We start from the raw sequence: 14,004 nt of genomic DNA, 5'->3' as shown, positions 1-14,004 counted from the left end.
TTAGCCAAAAAGTTAGGGGCTAACGTTGGCGCAAACTTTTGCTAGCCCAGGGAGTGTTTTTCATGTGCCAACGTTAGCCAAAAAGTTAGGAGCTAACGTTGGCGCAAACTTTTGCTCATCCAGGGAGTGTTTTTCATGCCAAAAGTTAGCCAAAAAGTTAGGGGCTAACTTTTGCTCCAGCTTTTGCCCAAAAGTTAGCCAAAAAGTTAGGGGCTAACTTTTGCTCCAGCTTTTTGCTTCCTGGTTCATTTTCAATTAATCCAAAAGTTTGAGCTAAAGTTTGAGGCAAACTTTTGCTCAAACTTTTTGTTCTCTCTTCCTCCTAGCCATTCCTTCTTGCATCAACCTTTCTCCAAGCTTTCTTCACCTATCATTAATCAACCAAACACATCAAAGCTATGCTCAAAATCATGAGATATTCATTCTTTCATAATATGTGACAATTATAGCATAAAACCTCATGAAATAGCATGAATTCATACATGGTTGATTAAATCAAAGGAAACATGAAAATCTACCCAATTGGCTTGCTTTTGGCTCAAGAAAGTGCATAATTCAATTGAAAACAAAAGAAAAAGGCTAGTGAAACTAGGCTAAGATGACTTGTCATCACAACACCAAACTTAAAGCTTGCTTGTCCCCAAGCAAGAAATGAATTATGCTCATAGGTTCTTTCACTTAAGACGGATTGAAGAATAAATTGTAAGGTCCTGTGAGTGAAGTGATTAAGTGTCAGTGGGGTGAATTCTAAATCATATGCTCATGCAAGGGTTTCAGTGCTCACTAGTCCTCACATATTGGGAGTCTTAGGTCTTAGGATTTTCATCCAAATGGTATCATGGAGTTCTCTTTATATGTAATCACCTTGAAGCAGCTTATAGTTTCTTTGCTTTGGCCTTGACTCTAAGTGTCATGTCTCAAAGCAGCTCTTTAGATAAGCTTTCAATCAATACTCCTAAACCAGTTGGTTTTAAGGTATTAGGTGTTAAAGCACCCCTAAGGATTTACTTGCTCAAGCCTCTTTCCTTGACACAACTCAACCACAAGCATTTACTAGGCTAACAACTCTTTGAGTTTTGTTTTTTTTTTTCTTTCTTTTTCTGCCTAGTAATTGATGCTCAGAGCCTTGGGCCATGTTCTTTTTGTTTTTGTATTTTCTTTTGTTTCTTTTGTTTTGTTTGCTGCTTCTTGGATCAATAAATTTTTGAGAATCTCCACAATACTTCTTTGAACTTCATGTCCCGCCTATGAGCTCCCATGCAAGTTTTCACAAGCATGCAACCTCAATACATAATCATACAACTAGAACCACCACTTCTCCTAATCTTTTGCTTGCCTCAAAATTGTTTAATTCCTCAATCCTTCTTTTCAAAGAACTTTCAGGTGATGCATTTTTTGAACATTGAGTGCAAAAAAGTTTTGAAGAGAAAAATATTGTGAATGATTAAGCATCTTGCTTATTGAATTTCAGAAAAGAAACCATGCTAAACAGACAGATAATCAGGGAAACTAAACCACTCTCAATCATAGCAGTGTTTGATGTAAGATAATCACTTAACAATACAACCTTTTGGAGTTCGCTTGCTTTACTCCTCATCATCATCATCACTGATCCACACATTCCTCTTTCATTTCTTTGGTTGATGATGCTTAATCCTCCCAAAGGCTTGTATGATGCTCTGCAATAATATTGAAAGTTGCTTGTTCCCCAAGCACTTAGAAACAATGGTTAGTCTGCATGATTTATTTGTGGGCCTTTGAACTTACTTTGGTGTGAGAACACCAAACTTAGTACCTTGCCAATGGTTCTTGTGCATCAGATTAACCATGTGTGAGATTCCTTTTTTTTTCTTTTTCAAGAGCAATAAAACTAAAGACTAGAAAACAGCAGAATAGTTAACTAGTTCGTCTAGATGCTTGAAGCCAGCATTATGCAGAAAGTGAGAATGTGTATTATGATGGGATTTTGGTGGAACACCAAACTTAGAATCCTTCATTCTCCCTTAGATTGTTTTGGTGTGCAACACCAAACTTAGCTTCTTGCAATATAGATAAAACTAATTAACCTTTTTATTGAAATAGATATGAAAAGATAGTTACCTCCGGTTGGGTTGCCTCCCAACAAGCGCTCTTTTATTGTCACTAGCTTGACATCCTCGATGCTTGCTCAGTTTAGATTCTGAGCTTCCTTCTCCTTGTCCCCTTGTCCTCCTAAGTGAGGCTTTGCTTTGTGATGCTCATCCTGGATGAGTGATTCTTTTCCTTTAGCCCTCTTCTCACTCATTTCTGTGAGATTCTTAGCTAATTATTCCATTTGCCTCTCAATTCTCCCGAGTGAGGCCTCCTGGTGTTTGATTATCATCCCTTGATGTGTCATCATTCTCTCTACTAAGATCTCCAGATTGGTGATCCTCTGAGAGTCTTGTGAGATTGGTTGGTTGTGGGGTGTTGGGGGTTGGAAGGGTGGGTAGTGTGGTGGTATGTAGTGATTGTTGTTGGTATGGTGGTGTTTTTGCAGGTTTGGGAAATTGGGGTTGTTGTAGTTGAAGTCCCTTTGTTCTTGATGTTGAGATTCCCTCATTCTTAGATAAGAATGTGGCTTCCATGGTGGAAATTGTGCATTCACTGTAGTAGAATGGAGAAAATCAATTTGTCTAGCTATTGACTCCAATTGTTGCTGAGTTTGCTGATGTAGCTGTTTGCTTTGATTCATGACTGCCTTCATTCCTTCAAAATTCATTATCTCCTTTTCTGAAGTTGCATTCTGTGGGGTCTCAAATGAGTGTTAGTTATTGGCTCTCTTGTCATTGAACTCTGCAGTTCCTTGGATAGTTGCTGTTGCGTTGAGTAGGCCATCTGAGAAGTGATCCACCGCTCTTCTTGTTTCCGGGGTTAATCCTTCATAGAACGCTTGGAAATCCGCTTTGTTGCTTGCCTTCTTGTATTTTTCCCATGCTTTGAACAATGATTCTTCCCCTCCTTGTATGAATGGATGTACTCCCTCTTTCATCTTGATGTGTTGTTGGGACGAGGAGAATTTGGCTAGAAACTTGGCAACCAAATCATCCCAACTAGTTATACTTCCTTGGGGAAAGGTTTCAAGCCATTGTGCCGCTTCATCCTTCAGTGAGAAGGGAAATAACAAGAGCTTAATGGCATCATGATTTACACTATCGAGATTGACAGCACCACAAGTTCTCAGAAAATTGGATAGGTGCTGTTTAGGATTCTCCAGTGGAGTTCCACCATAGGAACAATTATTCTCTATTAGTGTAATGAGTTGTGGCTTCATGTTGTGGTGTTCTTCCTTCTCAGAAGCTCCTTCTTCAATGACATCCTTCCCTCTGGCTGCTCTTCTTCCCTGTGACATATAAATCAACAACGGAACACACAGTGATTCTCTTGAAAATTAAGTGTGGTCAGTTGAGACAAAACTTCAAACAGTTAGTGGGTTAGTCAAAAATTAGAGAAACAGAAAATAAAAATGCTAGATCTAGATCACCACCTCACTTAATCATTCTCAATCTAATCAATCCCCGGCAACGGCGCCAAAAACTTGATGGGATATTTTTGTGGAAAAACGAATTTCTCCAAAACACCCAAACTTAACCGGCAAGTGCACCGGGTCGCATCAAGTAATAATAACTCACGGGAGTGAGGTCGATCCCACAGGGATTGAAGGATTGAGCAATTTTAGTTTAGTGGTTGATTTAGTCAAGCGAATCAAGATTTGGTTGAGAGATTTGTGATTTGCAGAATTTAAATTGCATAGAAAGTAAAGGGAATGGGTAATTGGCATGAAATTAAAGAGAACAGGAATTAAAGTGCTGAATCTTAAAGAACAAGAAATTAAATGGCAGAAACCTAGAACGCAAGAAATGTAAATTGCAAAATCTTAAAGTGCAAGAAATGTAAATGGCTTGAACTGTAAAGGGAATGGGGAGTTGGATTTGCAGAAATTAAGCAAGGAAATGTAAAATTGCAACAAGCAGAGAAATAGAAGAAGACTTGGATTGAATCGGATCTAAAACAGAAAAGTAAAATGAGCATGAAAGCAGTAAACAGAGGATGTAAAATTGGAATTTAGATCTCAGGACCCAAGAGACTAGAAAACCAAGTCTAGATCTCAATGCCTTCCCAGATCCAACAAGAACAATTGCAAAGGAGATTGTAAATTGCAAAGAAAGTAGATGAAGAAGCAAGTAACCGAAACTAAAATTCAATTAAGCAGAAAATTAAACAAGATCCCAAGGTGAGATTGAAACAGAATTGCTTCAATTCTCCACCCAAAATCCAAGACAAGAAAAGTAAAGAGTGCTGGGCAAGAACAAGGAAGAAGAGAGATCAATTCTCCTCCCAAATTCTCTTCAATTAAACAACAATGCTAAGAAAAATAAAAGTGAGCTCTAAGCAAAACTCAAAAGAAAGCTATTCTGAAAAACTAAAGGGAAGCTCCCTGTATGAAAACTAAAAGCAAAAAAAAAACTCTCTGAAAAACTTAAATCCTATGCTATTTACACACTTTCTTCAAATGGTCTTCAAGCCTTCAATTGGGCCTTTGCTCTTGATGGAATTGGGTTGAGAGAGGCCTTGGTTGATTGCTCTTGGAGTTTGGGGAAGAACCGAATTGAACCGGGTTGGAATTATGAAAGCTTGAGTAAAAGTTGGAGTAAAAGTTAGGGGCTAACTTTTGCTCCAACTTTTCACATCAGCACCCTTCCTTGCTGATACCAACGTTGGGGCAAAAGTTAGGGGTCTAACTTTTGCTCCAACGTTGGCCTCCCCTTGCTTATTCATGGCACTAACGTTAACCAAAAAGTTAGGGGCTAACGTTGGCGCAAACTTTTGCTAGCCCAGGGAGTGTTTTTCATGTGCCAACGTTAGCCAAAAAGTTAGGGGCTAACGTTGGCGCAAACTTTTGCTCATCCAGGGAGTGTTTTTCATGCCAAAAGTTAGCCAAAAAGTTAGGGGCTAACTTTTGCTCCAGCTTTTGCCCGAAAGTTAGCCAAAAAGTTAGGGGCTAACTTTTGCTCCAGCTTTTGCCCAAAAGTTAGCCAAAAAGTTAGGGGCTAACTTTTGCTCCAGCTTTTTGCTTCCTGGTTCATTTTCAATTAATCCAAAAGTTTGAGCTAAAGTTTGAGGCAAACTTTTGCTCAAACTTTTTGTTCTCTCTTCCTCCTAGCCATTCCTTTTTGCATCAACCTTTCTCCAAGCTTTCTTCACCTATCATTAATCAACCAAACACATCAAAGCTATGCTCAAAATCATGAGATATTCATTCTTTCATAATATGTGACAATTATAGCATAAAACCTCATGAAATAGCATGAATTCATACATGGTTGATTAAATCAAAGGAAACATGAAAATCTACCCAATTGGCTTGCTTTTGGCTCAAGAAAGTGCATAATTCAATTGAAATCAAAAGAAAAAGGCTAGTGAAACTAGGCTAAGATGACTTGTCATCACTCCCCAACACCAAACTTAGAGTTTGGATATGGGAGTTCAACACCAAACTTAGAGTTTGGTTATGGCCTCCTAACACCAAACTTAGAGTTTGACTGTGGGGGCTCTGGTTGACTCTGTTTTGAGAGAAGCTTACTGTGCCTCTTTTCCATGCTTACAGATGGATGTCCTTGAGTTTTAAACTCAAGGGAGTCCTCATTCAATTGAAGGACTAGTTCACCTCTGTTAACATCAATCACAGCTCTTGCTGTGGCTAGGAAGGGTCTTCCAAGGATGATGGATTCATCCTTATCCTTCCCAGTATCTAGGATTATGAAATCAGCAGGGATGTAAAGGCCTTCAACCTTTACTAACACGTCCTCTACTTGTCCATAAGCCTATTTTCTTGAATTGTCTGCCATCTCTAATGAGATTTTAGCAGCTTGTACCTCAAAGATTCCCAGTTTCTCCATTACAGAGAGTGGCATGAGGTTTATTCCTGACCCCAGGTCACATAGAGCCTTCTCAAAGGTCATGGTGCCTATGGTACAAGGTATCAGGAACTTTCCAGGATCCTGTTTCTTCTGAGGCAATCTCAGTTGATCCAATGCATTCAGTTCATTGGTGAACAAGGGAGGTTCATCTCCCCAAGTCTCACCACCAAATAAATTGGCATTCAGCTTCATGATTGCACCAAGGAACTTGGCAACTTGCTCTTCAGTAACATCCTCATTCTCTTTAGAAGAAGAATACTCATCAGAGCTCATGAAGGGCGTAAGGAGGTTCAATGGAATCTCTATGGTCTCTAGATGAGTCTCAGATTCCTTTGGTTCCTCAGAGGAAAACTCCTTATTGATCACTGGACGTCCCAGGAGGTCTTCCTCCTTGGGATTCACGTCCTCCCCTTCTTCCTTGGATTCGGCCATGATGGTTATATCAATAGCCTTGCACTCTCCTTTTGGATTTTCTTCTGTATTACTTGGGAGAGTACTAGGAGGGATTTCAGTGATCCTTTTACTCAGCTGGCCCACTTGTGCTTCCAAATTTCTAATGGAGGACCTTGTTTCATTCATGAAACTCACAGTGGCCTTAGATAGATCAGAGACTAAGTTTGCTAAATTAGAAGTATTTTGTTCAGAGTTCTCTGTCTGTTGCTGAGTAGATGATGGAAAAGGCTTGCTATTGCTAAACCTGTTTCTTCCACCATTATTAAAGCCTTGTTGAGGCTTTTGATCCTTCCATGAGAGATTTGGGTGATTTCTCCATGAGAGATTATAGGTGTTTCCATAGGGTTCACCCATGTAAGTCACCTCTGCTATTGCAGGGTTTTCAGGATCATAAGCTTCTTCTTCAACAGATTCCTCTTGAGTATTGTTGGATGCATCATGCATTCCATTTAGACTCTGAGAAATCATATTGACTTGCTGAGTCAATATTTTATTCTGAGCTAATATAACATTCAGAGTATCAATTTCAAGAACTCCCTTCTTCATAGGCGTCCCATTATTCACAGGATTCCTTTCAGAAGTGTACATGAACTGGTTGTTAGCAACCATGTCAATGAGTTCTTGAGCTTCTGCAGGCGTTTTCTTTAGGTGAATGGATCCACCTGCAGAAGTATCCAATGACATCTTAGCTAATTCAGACAGACCATCATAGAATATATCCAGGATGGTCCATTCTGAAAGCATGTCAGAAGGACACTTTTTGGTCAGTTGCTTGTATCTCTCCCAAGCTTCATAGAGGGATTCACCTTCTTTCTGTCTGAAGGTTTGAACATCCACTCTAAGCTTGCTCAGCTTTTGAGGAGGAAAGAACTTGGCTAAGAAAGCCGTGACCAGCTTATCCCAAGAGTTCAGGCTATCTTTGGGTTGAGAGTCCAACCACACTCTAGCTCTGTCTCTTACAGCAAAAGGGAAAAGCATGAGCCTGTAGACTTCAGGATCTACTCCATTAGTCTTAATAGTATCACAGATCTGCAAAAATTCAGTTAAGAACTGAAAAGGATCTTCAGATGGAAGTCCATGAAACTTGCAGTTCTGCTGCATCAGAGAAACTAATTGAGGTTTCAGCTCAAAGTTGTTTGCTCCAATGGTAGGGATGGAGATGCTTCTTCCATGTAAATTGGAATTAGGTGCAGTAAAGTCACCAAGCATCCTCCTTGTATTATTATTATTTTCGGCTGCCATCTCCTCTTCTTGTTCGAAAATTTCTGAAAGGTGCTTGCTGGATTGTTGTAATTTAGCTTCTCTTAGTTTCCTCTTCAGAGTCCTTTCAGGTTCTGGATCTGCTTCAACAAGAATATTCTTGTCCTTGCTCCTGCTCATATGAAAAAGAGGGAACAGAAAAATAATAATAGGGATCCTTTTTACCACAGTATAGAGGTTCCTGTGTGAGTAGAAGAAAAGAAGAAGAAAAGAATGTAATGTAAGGAAAGAAACACAAGGGTGAGGAGAGCAGAGATGTGAGATGAAGAGAAGTGTTAGTAGATGAATAAATAAATAGAAGGAGATGAGAGAGAAAGAGAATTTTTGAAAATTATTTTTGAAAAATGGTTAGTGATTTTCGAAAATTAAAAGAAGAAATAAATTAAAATTGAATTTTGAAACAATTAGTTAATTAAAAAGAATTTTTGAAAAAGAGGGAGATATTTTCGAAAATTAGAGAGAGAGGGTTAGTTAGGTAGTTTTGAAAAAGATAAGAAACAAACAAAAAGTTAGTTAGTTAGTTGAAACAAATTTGAAAATCAATTTTGAAAAGATAAGAAGATAAGAAGTTAGAAAAGATATTTTAAAATCAAATTTTTGAAAAAGATATGATTTTGAAAAAGATAAGATAAAAAGATATTTTTGAAAAGATATGATTGAAATTAGTTTTGAAAAAGATTTGATTTTTAAAATCACAATTAATGACTTGATTCACAAGAAATCAGAAGATATGATTCTAGAACTAAAAGTTTGAATCTTTCTTAACAAGCAAGTAACAAGCTTGAAATTTTTGAATCAAAACATTAATTGATGATGTTATTTTCGAAAATTATGTGATAAAGATAAGAAAAAGATTTTTGAAAAATATTTTTAAAATTTTCGAAAATAACTAAGAAAAATGAAAAAGATTTGATTTTTGAAAAAGATTTTGAAAAAGATAAGATTTTTAAATTGAAAATTTGATTTGACTCATAAAAACAACTAGATTTTTAAAAAAAATTTTGGAAAAAGTCAATCCAAATTTTCGAAATTTATGAGTGAAAAAGGGGAAGATATTTTTTTGATTTTTGAATTTTCAATGATGAAAGAGAAAAACATGAAAAAGACTCAATGCATGAAAATTTTTAGATCAAAATGATGAATGCATGCAAGAATGCTATGAATGTCAAGATGAACACCAAGAACACTTTGAAGATCAAGATGAACACCAAGAACTTATTTTTGAAAAATTTTTTTATGCAAAGAAAACATGCAAGGCACCAAACTTAGAAATCTTTAATGCTTAGACACTAAGAATTCAAGAATGCATATGAAAAACATCATACAACACAAAACAATATAATATAAAGATCAATCAAAAAGGTTTATCAAGAGCAACTTGAAGATCATGAAGAACACTATGAATGCATGAATTTTCAAAAAATGCAGAGAATTTTTAGAAAAAATGCAGTTGACACCAAACTTGAAATTGACTCAAGACTCAAACAAGAAAAACAAAATATTTTTGATTTTTTTATGATTTTGTGATTTTTTTGTATTTTTATTTTATATTTTTCGAAAATTAATGTGAAAAAGAAAAATAAGGATTCCAAAATTTTTAATATGAATTCCAGGAATCTTGCACTCTTAGTCTAAAGCTCCAATCTGAGGGTTAGACATGGCTTAATAGCCAGTCAAGCTTTAGCATGTAAATCAGGTGGATCTGGAATAGCAGCAGGTGGATTAGCAACAACTAGCTTGCTCTTGATAATGTTGGGTTAGAAGTCCCAGTCCAAATAAATTTAGACATGTCTTTACAGCCAGTCAGGCTTCAACATGTTTCATGAAACACTAAAATTCATTCTTAAAAAAATTTTAGAATAATTTTTGAAAACGGATGAGAAATTTTTGAAAGATTTTTGAAAATTTTTTTTTGAAAATAAAATAAGAAGAAAATTACCCAATCTGAGCAACATGATGAACCGTCAGTTGTCCAAACTCAAACAATCCCCGGCAACGGCGCCAAAAACTTGGTGCACGAAATTGTGATCTCAGGCAACGGCGCCAAAAACTCTGTACGCACGTCTTAATAAATCGTTTTTCATTCACAACTTCGATACAACTAACCAGCAAGTGCACTGACTCGTCCAAGTAATAAAAACTTACGTGAGTAAGGGTCGATCCCACGGAGATTGTTGGTATGAAGCAAGCTATGGTCATCTTGTAAATCTCAATCAGGCGGATAATAATTGATTATGGAGTTTTCGAAAATAAATAATAAATAGACAGAAAATAAAGATAGAAATACTTATGTATTTCATTGGTGAGAATTTCAGATAAGTGTATGGAGATGTGTTCGTTCCTCTGAACTTCTGCTTTCCTACTGTCTTCATCCAATCAATCCTACTCCTTTCCATGGTTGGCTTTATGTAAGGACATCACCATTGTCAATGGCTACTTTTCATCCTCTCTGTGAAAATGGTTCGATGCGCTGTCACTGCATGGCTAATCATCTGGAGGCATCACCGTGGTCAATGGCTACATCCTATCCTCTTGTGAAAATGGTCCAAATGCTCTGTCACAGCATGGCTAATCATCTGAGGTTCTCGATCATACTGGAATAGGATTCACCCTCCTTTTGCGTCTGTCACTACGCCCAGCACTCGCGAGTTTGAAGTTCGTCACAATCATTCAATCCCAGAATCCTACTCGGAATACCACAGACAAGGTTTAGACTTTCCGGATTCTCATGAATGCCGCCATCAATCTAGCTTACACCACGAAGATTCTGATTAAGAGATCCAAGAGATAATCATCCAATCTAAGGTGGAACGGAAGTGGTTGTCAGGCACGCGTTCGTAGGGGAATGATGATGATTGTCATGTTCATCACATTCATGTTGAAGTGCGAATGAATATCTTGGAAGCGGAATAAGTTGAATTGAATAGAAAAACAGTAGTACTTTGCATTAATTCATGAGGAACAGCAGAGCTCCACACCTTAATCTATGGAGTGTAGAAACTCTACCGTTTGAAAATACATAAGTGAAAGGTTCAGGCATGGCCGAATGGCCAGCCCCCAAAATGTGATCACAGGATCAAAAATACAATCCAGGATCTTCCAAAGATGTCTAATACAATAGTAAAAAGTCCTATTTATACTAAACTAGTTACTAGGGTTTACAGAAGTAAGTAATTGATGCATAAATCCACTTCCGGGGCCCACTTGGTGTGTGCTTGGGCTGAGCTTGAAGTTTACACGTGGAGAGGTCATTCTTGGAGTTGAACGCCAGTTTGTAACGTGTTTCTGGCGTTTAACTCTGGTTCGTGACGTGTTTCTGGCGTTTAACTCCAGATTGCAGCGTAGAACTGGCGTTCAACGCCCTTTTGCGTCATCTAAACTCGACCAAAGTATGAACTATTATATATTGCTGGAAAGCCCAGGATGTCTACTTTCCAAAGCAATTAGAAGCGCGCCATTTCGAGTTTTGTAGCTCCAGAAAATCCACTTTGAGTGCAGGGAGGTCAGAATCCAACAGCATCAGCAGTCCTTCTCCTACCTCTGAATCTGATTTTTGCTCAGGTCTCTCAATTTCAGCCAGAAAATACCTGAAATAAAAAAAAAACACACAAACTCATAGTAAAGTCCAGAAATGTGAATTTAACATAAAAACTAATAAAAACATCCCTAAAAGTAACTAGCTTCTACTAAAAACATACTAAAAACAATGCCAAAAAGCGTATAAATTATCCGCTCATCAGTCATGCGTACGCGCGGAGGGCTGATTTTGTAGGTGACGCAGACGCGTCAGGGATGCGTACGCGTGGGCCTGTTTGTGCCTAAAGCACGCCTCCAGCCATGCTCCCGTGCAACTCTCTGTTTAATTCTTCTTTGTTTCGCATGCACATATGACGCGTACGCGTCAGCGACGCACGCACGTCGTGTGCTTCCTTCCTTTTTTTTTTATGCAGAATGCAGAATGCAGCATGCAAATGATTATGCAGAAATTATGGCTGAATACTAATAAAAAAAATAAATTAAAATAAAATAAACTAAAAATAAAAAGAGAACAATCATACCATGGTGGGTTGTCTCCCACCTAGCACTTTGCTTTTACGTCCTTAAGTTGGACGGTCTTCAAGCTCATTCTGCTTCTGTTGGTGGGTCCTCCAAGAGGAAGACCTCTAGCTCTTTGTGTTCCTTCATCTTCTCACCATGATAAAGCTTTAAGCAATGTCCATTGACCTTGATGCAATTGGAATTTGAAGGATGACTCAGGTGAAAGACTCCATATGGCTCTGCCTTCTCTACACTATAGGGGCCTTCCCATCTGGATCTTTGCTTTCCTGGCATGAGTCTTAGCCTGGAGTTGTAAAGGGGAACCAGATCTCCAGGTCTAAACTCTCTTCTCTTAATATGCTTGTCATGCATAGCCTTTACCTTTTCTTTGTATAATCTGGCATTGTCATAAGCCTCGAGTTGAAGGGTCTCCAGTTCTGTTAGTTGCAGCTTCCTTTCAGTGCCAACTTTCTCAAATTTCATGTTGCACTCCCTCACAGCCCAGAAAGCCTTGTGTTCCACCTCTACTGGAAGGTGGCAAGCCTTTCCGTACACTAAGCGGAAGGGGCTCATCCCAATGGGTGTCTTGTATGCTGTCCGATATGCCCAGAGCACATCGACAAGTCTGGTGCTCCAGTCCTTCCTATGAGGCTTTACTATCTTCTCCAGAATGCGCTTTATTTCTCTGTTAGACACCTCTTCTTGCCCATTGGTATGGGGATGGTAAGTTGTTGCCACTTTGTGAACGATCCCATGCTTCTTCAGTAGTCCTGCTAGCCTCCTGTTACAGAAGTGAGTGCCTTGATCACTCATGATTGCTCGTGGTGATCCAAAGCGATAGCTAATATGATTTCTAACAAAGGAGACAACAATGTTAGCATCATCAGTACGGGTAGGAATTACTTCCACCCATTTAGAAACATAATCTACAGCTAACAGTATATAAAGGTAACCACTAGAGTTTGGAAACAGACCCATGAAGTCAATGCCCCAAACATAAAAAATTTCACTGAATAGCATAATCTGTTGGGGCATCTCATCCCTCTTGGATATATTACCAAACCTTTGGCATGGGGAACAAGATTTACCAAAGGTAGAGGCATCCTCAAAAAGAGTGGGCCACCAGAATCCACAGTCTAAAATTTTCTGAGCTGTTCTTTGAGGTCCAAAATGTCCACCACTCTCAGAGGAGTGGCAGGCCTCTAAAATGGACTGGAATTCTGATTGAGGCACACACCTTCTAATTATCTGGTCAGCACCATTCCTCCATAAATATGGATCATCCCATATATAATATTTGGACTCGCTTTTCAGCTTGTCTCTCTGATTCTTAGTGAAATTAGGAGGGAAAGTATGGCTAACTAGATAATTAGCTACAGGTGCATACCAAGGAACTACTTTGGATACTGCATGCAAGCTATCAAATGGAAAAGCATCATTGATAGGAGTGGAGTCAGTCTTAATGTGCTCAAGGCGACTCAAGTGGTCTGCCACTAAATTCTGGTTACCACTTCTATCCTTAATTTCTAAATCAAATTCTTGTAGCAACAGTATCCAACGTATTAACCTTGGTTTGGACTCCTTTTAAGCTAATAAATATTTTAGAGCTGCACGGTTTGAGTATACTACCACCTTGGTACCAAGTAAATAGGCTTGGAATTTATCCAGAGCGAAAACAATAGCCAAAAGCTCTTTTTCAGTGGTAGTGTAATTAAACTGAGCAGCGTCTAAGGTTTTAGAAGCATAAGCAATTATGAAAGGATCCTTACCTGCGCGCTGAGCCAACACTGCTCCTACTGCATGGTTGGAGGCATCACACATAATCTCAAATGGCTGGCTCTAGTCCAGTCCTCTTACAATTGGAGCTTGAGTTAAGGCGATCTTCAGCTTATCAAATGCTTCTATACAGTCCTCACTTAGCTCGAACTCCACATCCTTCTACAGTAGTATGGATAAGGGTAGTGCTACCTTACTGAAGTCCTTGATAAATCTCCGATAAAAACTTGCATGGCCAAGGAACGAACGGACTTCCCTCACGGAGGAGGGGTAAGGTAAACTGAAAATGACATCTACCTTTGCTGGATCTATAGAAATACCAGTATTAGAGACAACATGTCCTAGAACAATCCCTTGCTTGACCATAAAATGACACTTTTCAAAATTCAAAACAAGATTTGAACTAATACACCTGTCCAATACTTTAGATAAACTATCCAAGCAAAGGCTAAAGGAATCACCGTATACGCTAAAATCATCCATGAAAACTTCCATACAGCTCTCAATAAGATCAGAGAAAAGACTCATCATGCACCTT

At 38.5% G+C, this 14,004-nt stretch overlaps 1 non-coding gene across 1 annotated transcript; it reads left to right on the top strand.

Annotated features, from left to right (window-relative positions):
• Positions 1 to 7,130: 7,130 nt before the first annotated feature.
• On the top strand, positions 7,131 to 7,238 carry LOC148545267 (small nucleolar RNA R71). The gene has a single exon (XR_015900641.1). It is a non-coding gene; the product is annotated as a small nucleolar RNA R71 (small nucleolar RNA).
• The last annotated feature ends 6,766 nt before the right edge of the window (positions 7,239 to 14,004 follow it).

The sequence above is a fragment of the Arachis ipaensis genome, chromosome B9 (assembly GCF_059453495.1).
Source record: "Arachis ipaensis isolate K30076 ecotype BB chromosome B9, ASM5945349v1, whole genome shotgun sequence".
Classification (NCBI taxonomy): Eukaryota; Viridiplantae; Streptophyta; class Magnoliopsida; order Fabales; family Fabaceae; genus Arachis; species Arachis ipaensis.
This window is presented reverse-complemented; position numbering and strand designations above follow the sequence as displayed.